This window comes from Glycine max, chromosome 18 (assembly GCF_000004515.6).
Source record: "Glycine max cultivar Williams 82 chromosome 18, Glycine_max_v4.0, whole genome shotgun sequence".
NCBI lineage: Eukaryota > Viridiplantae > Streptophyta > Magnoliopsida > Fabales > Fabaceae > Glycine > Glycine max.
In genome coordinates, this window is record NC_038254.2 from 7,332,668 (window position 1) to 7,341,843 (window position 9,176).

The following is a 9,176-nucleotide window of genomic DNA, read 5'->3' on the forward strand; positions in this document are numbered from 1 at the left end:
TTCAAATGTGGATTTTAAATGCAGTTAAATTGTCATGTAAGACTGAAATTCGGATGCAATGGCTCTGATGGGGTTTTCGTGGGGTACGTGCAAGATCAACGGTTGTGTTTCGAAATTCCTTTGTATCATGCAGTTAAATTGTCCTGTTATATTTTTTTCAGTGAGTAAATGAACAATTGAATATGCCAATGTAAGAGTACTTTCCTCTTTATGATGCAAAAGGTTATAATTAGTGATTTACCAAAAAGAAAAATATTAAATGAGTGGATAAATCTCATGATGGTCCAAAACTTAATAGTTTATAAATGTAAAATGAAATGAAAATATATTTGATTATAATTTGAAAATTGGTTATCATACATATTTTTTTAAAAAAATTAATTTTTATTAAATAATTTCTTTTCTTGAAAATTATGAATGTAAAATTTTAATTTTATTATTAACTTTTTTATGAATTCAAATAATGTAAATGAGTTTATATTATAATTTATAATATTTGATAATAATACATCATTTGTTCTTAATTATAAAATCTTTTTTAAAAATTTGTTTGTCTCTTTTTATAAAAGGTTTTTCTAATTTTTATATGCATTAATTATTTTTTCTTACATTTCTTTACTATCCAGACATTAATGAAAAACAATTAAGTAAATAGAGAGATAAGAAAAATATAATTTTGAAATGATAGTATAAATAATTGACAACTTTAATGTAATTAACTAAATTAACTATTTTTTTAAGTGATATAAATTAGTTGAAATAGTCTTATAATTAGAAATGGAGAGAGTAATAGAGAGTCAAACTAAGAATGGGAGAAAGAGTTAAAGGCTTTTTTAATGTAGAAAATGCAAAAGAGATTTTAATAAGAAGGTAAAAATAAAAAAATAAAAAGCAAAAAGTTAGGAGTTTACAAGCCCAAACAATGTAGGAAGAATCACTTTGTAAAATGTTTCAAACTAGTGAAAAAAAGTATTTTTATCAATCATCTGCATTAATGTTTATGACTTTTCCATTTTCTTCCACTTTAATGCCTACATGTCTAAAGAAATCACATGATATAGGCCCTCTAATATCATTTTGAAATAAAGTATTAGATAAAAGCCTACACACCCTTGACTTACTCCAAGATCTGATTTCATAGCCCAAAAACTTGTTCATGTTAAGTATGAAGGGTAATCATCTAGCCAAAATGAGGGTGGAGTCTTCGTTGCTTTAGGAACTATATAACCATTGACAATATACTCTTATTGTGAAGTTGTTGGAAAAGTTTAAAGGACTTATGACAATGAAAGATCATCTTCCTGGGCTCTAAAAGACATAAGCAAGTTTTTAGATTATGGATGATGATCATGATTATTTTTTCAGTCAAATTTGATGTGGAGTCAGATGTAGATAAAGTAGTAGCAAGATGCCCTTGGATTCTTTGATCACTATCTTGCAGTTAGGAATGAAAGCCTAAGTTTACCCTGTCTAAAGCAAAAATGGATCAAACCTTAGTTTAGGTCATTTTCCTAATCTTGACATGGTTTATTGTGACAAGAGTTTCCTTTTTGCTTTGGGTTTTATAATTGGTAAGTTGATTAAGGTGGACGTTAACACCCTAAGGGAGGAATAGGAAAAAAAATTATACAGGTATGAGTGGAAATAAATATTAACAAACTCGTAGTGGAAAAATAAATGGCCATAGGTACAAGGTCATTTATGCAGGGACTTCATATTATTTGTTCAGGATGTGAGTGTTATGGTTATGTCACTCATGATTGTCCACAATCACCCCTTTCACAATCTAAGTAAACAAAGTCATCTTCTTCCCTACAAAAGGATAAGGATGTCATCGTTATGGGTGATATCAAAACTCAAAATTAAAAGGAAATTCATCCAATCTAGGGATAGATAACATTCCTATTTTTTTAAAGTCATTACCTGGTGATTGGATGCATGTTTCTCAAAAAAGCAACTCACTTATGGTGCAAATGCAACAAAATGGGTAAAGAAAAAAAGAAATCTTTGATGTCATATAATAAATTTGATATTTTGTCCAATGATGCACTAGATCAAAGAGTCATGCAAGCAAGGGAAGTTAATTTCACAAGATATAAAATGATGATCATGACCCTAAAATTTAAACTAAAAAAAAGATGTCCAAAGAAAGTATTTTTATTCAACCAAGAGATAATATTAGATCAAAAGTGAAGAGAATGAGGTAATCATCCCCTACCCTTAAATACCAAAAGAAAGAAGGAAACTCTTAAAAAAAGGATGAAATTTTTAGGCCTTAGAGGAACTTTCTTGAACTATAATCTCATCCTCTGCCCAAAGACCATGTTTTTTTTATTAAATAACATGAAAAGAATGAGGTGAAGAATGGCATGAAGAGAGGAAGGAAAAATTATTAAAGAAAGTTACAAAGGATGCTTGGATCAAGGTCTTTAATGGCTTACATACCTTAGGCCTTGAAAGCTTTTTATCTTTTTGAAATGGTGAAAGAAGTAATATTTAAGAGAGAAAATACTTGTATTGTTGGAGTGGAAAGTGAGAAGAGGAAGATGGAGTTTGAGAGTTTGGATGTAAGATGAGAGAGATTGATAATTATGACTAATGACTGACTCTTTTAGGTTTTGGTAACAAGTTTTAAAGCTAAAATTCACCCCAACCCTTATAATACTTGGTCAAGTTACATCAAGAGGAAGGCTTGGTTTGAATTTGTGTCAATTTCATGTTTGTGTAAAATTGTGTACAAAAGGTGAACTTTCTAATTTTATGCTTGTTTTGATGACCTATCATGTTAATAACATGCTATGACTGATTAGTCATTAAATATTGTCAAGGAATAGTTAGGGCATTTTTTCAACTTAAAAAACATTGTAAAATACACATTTGATATAAGATCAATAATAATACTTTAATCAATAGTGTCGCAATGAATTTAAAACTTCACAAAAGCTTTATTATAATTAATAATGATTAATCATAATTAATTCCATTAAATATTTGATTGTATGCTCACATATAACAATAAGATCTTATATTGTCTATCTCACAATGCAATTTAAGTTTAAGTTGAATTAACCACCAAAAATTTCACAATAAAATCACAAAGTTCATTTAACTAAAATTTATTATTTAAATTAGGCGTATTCAGTTGTAATTCTGATCAATCGAGCTAAACATGAATTACTAAAAATTAGGTTGCTACATTTTTCACCTTGGTTATTTTGATTAGTTAATTCCATGAAATAACCCCCTAAGATTTGCCATAACTAGCACCATCACAAAAACCTAAAATTAAACAATGCCTACTCAAAACCTAAAGGCAAAATTGCATTTTTAGTCTCCCAGTTTATCTCCAGTTTCAGATTTGGTCCCTCAATAATTTAATTCACAAATTCGGTCCCCTTATTTTGTAAAATTGTGCAATGCTGGTCCCCCAGGCCACAATTGGACGTTGATCGTTAACAAGTGTTGTTGACTACCACGTGTCACGTTCTTATTGGATTATGATTGCCACATGTCATGTTCTGATTGATCAATGAAAACAACAATTTATTTCATCTTTTATAGAGTTGACATCCAATTAGAACATGACATGTATCAGTCATCATCCAATAAGAACGTGACACGTGGTAGTCAACATCATTTGTTAATGGTCAACGTCCAATTGTGACCTGAGGGACCAACATTGCACGGTTTTACAAAATAAGGGGATCAAATTTGTGAATTAAATTACTAGGAGACCAAATTCGAAATTGGAGATAAACTGGGGGACCAAATTTGCAATTTTGCCAAACCTAAAACAATAATTTAAGGGTCACTACAAATCACAAACAACACATCTTATTTATACATAAAGCTTTTAGGAAAAAAAAACTTTGCACATTTAACTCATCAACACATCAATGTATTAATAAAAATCAAAATGCATAACTCATTGCACTTGAAGTGGTAAGAAATAATAAATGCACACCACATTATCAAGAAAACATGCAATCTGTTGATAATTGATGTGTATAAGTAAATTATGTAGTTAAAACATGTAAGAATTGGCAATATCTTCCTATTTTTATTGCTTCGTTTTGTGTGAACCATTAGAATTTTAGCATCCTCTGAGTTTCTATGCAATAGGTGCCTTAAACTGCTAATTCATACTGTTTTGATGGTTTTATTTTGCAGATATATACTGGCAAGGGATAGAGAGAGAAGTTGAAGCCAGATGGTTCACGCTTAGCGCGCAAAGCTCACTTAGCAAGCTGTGTTGCTTAGCAGGAGAATGTCCGCATGCAAAGAAGTAACTTAAAGAACCTGCAATCGGGCGAAAGGGCGCTTAGCGCACATGATTTGCTTAGCGCCCAACCACTTACTCGCGTTCAATGCGCCTACGCGCTCAGCCCATAGTCGCGAGATTTCAAACTCAAGAAGGTTTTTAAGCAAAAAAAAGGAGAGAGAAAGGGAGTTCATTTAGAGATAAGAAGAAGCCCTAAAGCTTGAGCTAGAGGAGGACAATCATTGAGAGTCCACTCTCTTTTCCCACTTCACCTTCATTCCCTATCCCTTCATCTTTTACACCTTTTGTATATTTGAGCCCTTCATGACCATGGAGGGCTAAACAATCCATTGTTGGGGAGCTTTCCACCAAATTCTCTTGATGTAAAAACTCTTATTATCTATTTAATATTATCCTTAGTTTCATTGTTTCTTACTGTGTTTATATCCATGTATTTAATTTGATCATCCATTTATATGTTATGTTAAGGTTTAAGCATTGGGAAATATGATTAATCCTTAGAATTTGGAAGAGCATCTAAAATGCTTCATTGCTAGGGATAGTGTGAAGTAATTTAGCCAAGGTGTACATCTCTATTAGTCATGCAGTTCACTTAGTTTAGTTCTTAAGGGATTAAGAAAAAAACTAGGAGAATTAGGCTCTCTCGTGTGAGGAATCACGATTAGAGTAATTTCACAGATGTAGGTGATAACTAGAATAGTATTAAATAGAGAAAAATTATCCTAATTACATCAAGAAAGGTTTCGGTAAGGAGCCCCCGACATAATCAAATTCTACATCTATTTTTTGTCATCAAGCTCAATGTTTGTTTCCTTTACTCAGTCTTAGTTTAGAATCGCACCATCGTTTAATTTACAACCAAAATGATTTATTTAGCATTTTCCCAATTCATTCATTAAGTGCACACAAATTGAATATGCACTAGTTGAGTACAAACAAAATCCTTGTAGAAACGATATTCGATCTTACCGTTTCAAAATACTATTTTAACGAATTGGTGCACTTGCCTATTAGATACCATCGTGCAACCAAAAAACCCTCAACAAAACATAACATTATACTAAAGCACCACAAGTCTTAACAAAAGTTATTTAAAAAAAATACAAAAATGGTCCCTAACAAATGACCAATAAAGCGATAACTTCGTATATATCAGTTGACGACATCATCTCTATGGGTTCCCTCATCCTCACTCTAGTTATATCCTTCATCTGTTGGCCATCACAAACCTCCTTTAGTACATTGCACTCAAATGTGTCCTAAAGGATTTAAAGAATATTAACATATTGAAAGGCCAACTTGAAGCTAATAATATAGTCTCATGACACCTCAAACTAACAAAACCCCACAAGTTTATGTGTTACTGACTTACTGTATTAGGGTCACATTCATTACACTTAAAATAAAAAAAGGCTCTTACTCAAAATTGGTTAAACAAGTAGTCGTAAACATATACAAAGTCGGTCTCTATTAGACCTGACAGTCTCATAAACACATGATCACCCTTAATATAGGATAAACACTTTAAATTCCTCTTACAACCACTCAACACATGAACTCACCCATGATATGGCTCAATCGATTAAAACATAAGCCACTTTGTACATATGGTGTTTGTGACTTCTAAGTCAATGCAATTGCTCATGATATGAGTTACTTGACCGACTACTTGAGCCACTTCACACAAGGTGCTTGCAGGTTCTAAGACTACTTACCCATTCATGATAAGACTTAATAAGTCTACCCACTCAAGCCATTTTGAACATAAGATGTCTGTGACTTCTAGGAGTGTGTACTAGACTCATTTAGTCAACTCACTCAAGCTACTTCACACACAAGGTTCTCATAACTTCCAAGCCTATATACCTACCATGCTACGACTTAGATTATTCCATGATCAATGAAGACAAAACTACAAACCCACAAAATTAGGAAAATCCCAACAAACACCCCCACCATCTCAGGAACATCTAGAGTCCTTGCTAGATCAACCACTTCAACATACATCACTCACAACAAGACTAGAGGTGATCAATTTGCCAAAATTCTCTTAAAATCAAAGCAACTCTCTCCCCCTTCAGCGGTTATAGAATCACTACTGTAAAACTAAGACAACTTCATAACTCTTAACCAAGAAACTCTCTTGGAATTAGAACTAAACTTGGATCTCCAAAAAGCTTGTAAGAACACCTACCAAATTCATTCCCAAGAGTCCAACCTTTATCTCTAGAAATTACAAATGTGAACTAATTGATTTTTTTCAAAAACTAATGCATTTGCACTGAAAAATTTATTTAGATAATATAATAAAATGATAAAATCTTATTAGGCATTTATATTCAACAATTATTTCAAGGACTCAATTGGTGGACAAGTATAATAGGATATGAGAACAAGATAAGAACATAATATAATAAGAGGTTTAATCCTATCTAATATTTGATGCACACCATATTATAAACTAGATAGTGGTAGAATATAATATAAATTATTAAATTATGTTCAAATGACAAAAAATTACATATATTTTTTCTAAAAATTAACTTTTAATTATGAAAGTTATAAAAATATATTTTTAACTAAATTATACAAAATTATATTTTATTTATGTATTTAATTTTTTAAAATTAAAAAAATTATATAGGATTTTTAAAATTATAATTATTATTCAAATATTTTTCTTTAAAAAAATGATTATTTGTTTTAAATATTTGAATTAATAATACAATTTAAATTTACATCTCAAAATTATTATAAATATACAAATAATATGTTTAATAAAAATTATAATATATATGTGATGAATATTATGTATAATTATACATGCACATTATTTTATGCATTTTTAATTTATTATTAGCATGTGTATATTGGGAATGTTTCAAATAAAAAAAATTTAAAATGAGAAATAAAAAAGAATTGATTTTAACAGTTATATTATAATTAAAAGAAATTAATGACTGAGTTTAAAACCCCAATTTTGATCAAATCATGTATGTTTCCTCATCTCCCTCTAATGTCACGATTCCATGTTTACGTTGTTGCCTGTTATTCCTGTTTCTTCCAGCACTTGTGACTGCGGCTTACAATTCTGCCACACACAATGAGCAATTTATCTCCTTCGTCGGCATCATTGACTTGACATATTTGCATATAGAGTATTGTACAGGATTAAAAAAATAAATTTAATGGCATTTTCAACGGCCAAAAGCATGATTCAACTTAAGACCATGAAGGGAATATAATGTGATGAGGGAAATGAAGACGACGAAGTAGTCAAAATTTTATTTAACAAATTGTTAATATAGAACTTGTGGGATTGGAAAACCTCACAACTTTTTGCAGTTACAAGAACTTTGAATTTAAACTTCCATCATTGGAAATATTTATGGAGGGTTATTCATCTCCCATGAAAGGAGGATAACATAGAGAAGATGAGTTCGAGAAAAGAGGGAAAGTAAGAGGGAGATAAGGAAACATACATGATTTGACTAAAATTAAAACTTTACTATCAGTTATTATTTTCTTTTAATTATAATTTAACGGTTAAAATTAATTATTTTTATTTCTTATTTTAAAAGTTTTTTCATTTGAAACATTCATATGTATATTATAATAAATATAATATTAAATTATATATATATAAAAGACAAGAAATCCACTTAAGAGTAAATGTTTAAAGATACTCTCAATCTTCTTCATTTATTCTTAATCTAACGATTCAATTTTATTTCCACTCCCAACTCACGTGAGAGTTTTCTTTCCCAAAATGTTACTGTGCTCCTTCATCTTCCATCTCCGGTTTGCTCATAAAAAATCAACCGCAGTTTGCCCATCTCTCTGCACCTCACGCATCATTCATTGTACTTTGTAATTCTATTGAATTCTTACATTTCTTTTAAAGAAACACAACTCCCTTCAACCTTTTTTTCCCCTACTTCTTTTAATAATGGCAAAGTCCATACTCCAATTGAGTGTCCTCTGATTGAACACCCATCGCGATTTTATTTAATTGATGTTATGTCAACAGTGTTTTTTCTTTCTTTTAAAGTACTAGGTTCTAATGATTAATTTGTGTTTTTATTTCTGAAGTTTTTTTTTTCTTGCAGCAAAAGGAGTAGACGTTGATTACTTTTTTTTAGCCAAGACGTTAAATTTATTTATGCAATGGAGAATTGGATTATGGGCACCTAGCATAATCAAAAATAGACTTCATGAATTCTGATGATAAAGAAGGTGAAACGAAGACATGGATTGGATTTTGTGAGCAGGGGAGAGAGACAAAAAAATGCATAAGTTTGGGGGGAAAAGAAGTCACCTGAGTGAAGAGTAAAAACAAAATTGGATTGTTAGGAGTAACTAAATTCTTCCTCATCTATATATATATATATATATATATATATATATATATATATATAAAGAGATTATCTTATGCATTGCCTCCTATAAACCAACTCTCCTAGGATATGATAAGAGATATGTAACATTATCATATCCCATTGGCGCAACAAACAATGAATGCCAATAAAATAAGATAGTATTATATCTTTTCCTATTATATCTTGGCCATCTTGGCCACCAAACGAGGCCTAATAATATACATAAATTAAAGTCTAAAAATTAATATGATAAATATTTGCAAATTTTGAAGACTAATGTAAAGTTTGTTTCTGTATTAAACTAATGTATCCTACTTTTGACATTGATCAAGGACAAATTCGGTGCTCACTTTCGAAATTGTAACACAGCATATACCATGAAATGATTAGAGCTACCGGATCATCATCACTCCTGCACAACATTTATTGCAGCTACTGCTAATGAACGAGCCATCTTTTGTCACCCGAGATAATTACTTTTATCCCGGTACTAGTTATCAATATACACGGAAAGG

The 9,176-nt window shown here is 30.6% G+C and overlaps 1 non-coding gene across 1 annotated transcript; it reads left to right on the forward strand.

Annotated features, from left to right (window-relative positions):
• Positions 1–7,393: 7,393 nt before the first annotated feature.
• On the forward strand, positions 7,394–7,563 carry MIR5769 (microRNA MIR5769). The gene has a single exon (NR_126620.1). It is a non-coding gene; the product is annotated as a microRNA MIR5769 (primary transcript).
• The last annotated feature ends 1,613 nt before the right edge of the window (positions 7,564–9,176 follow it).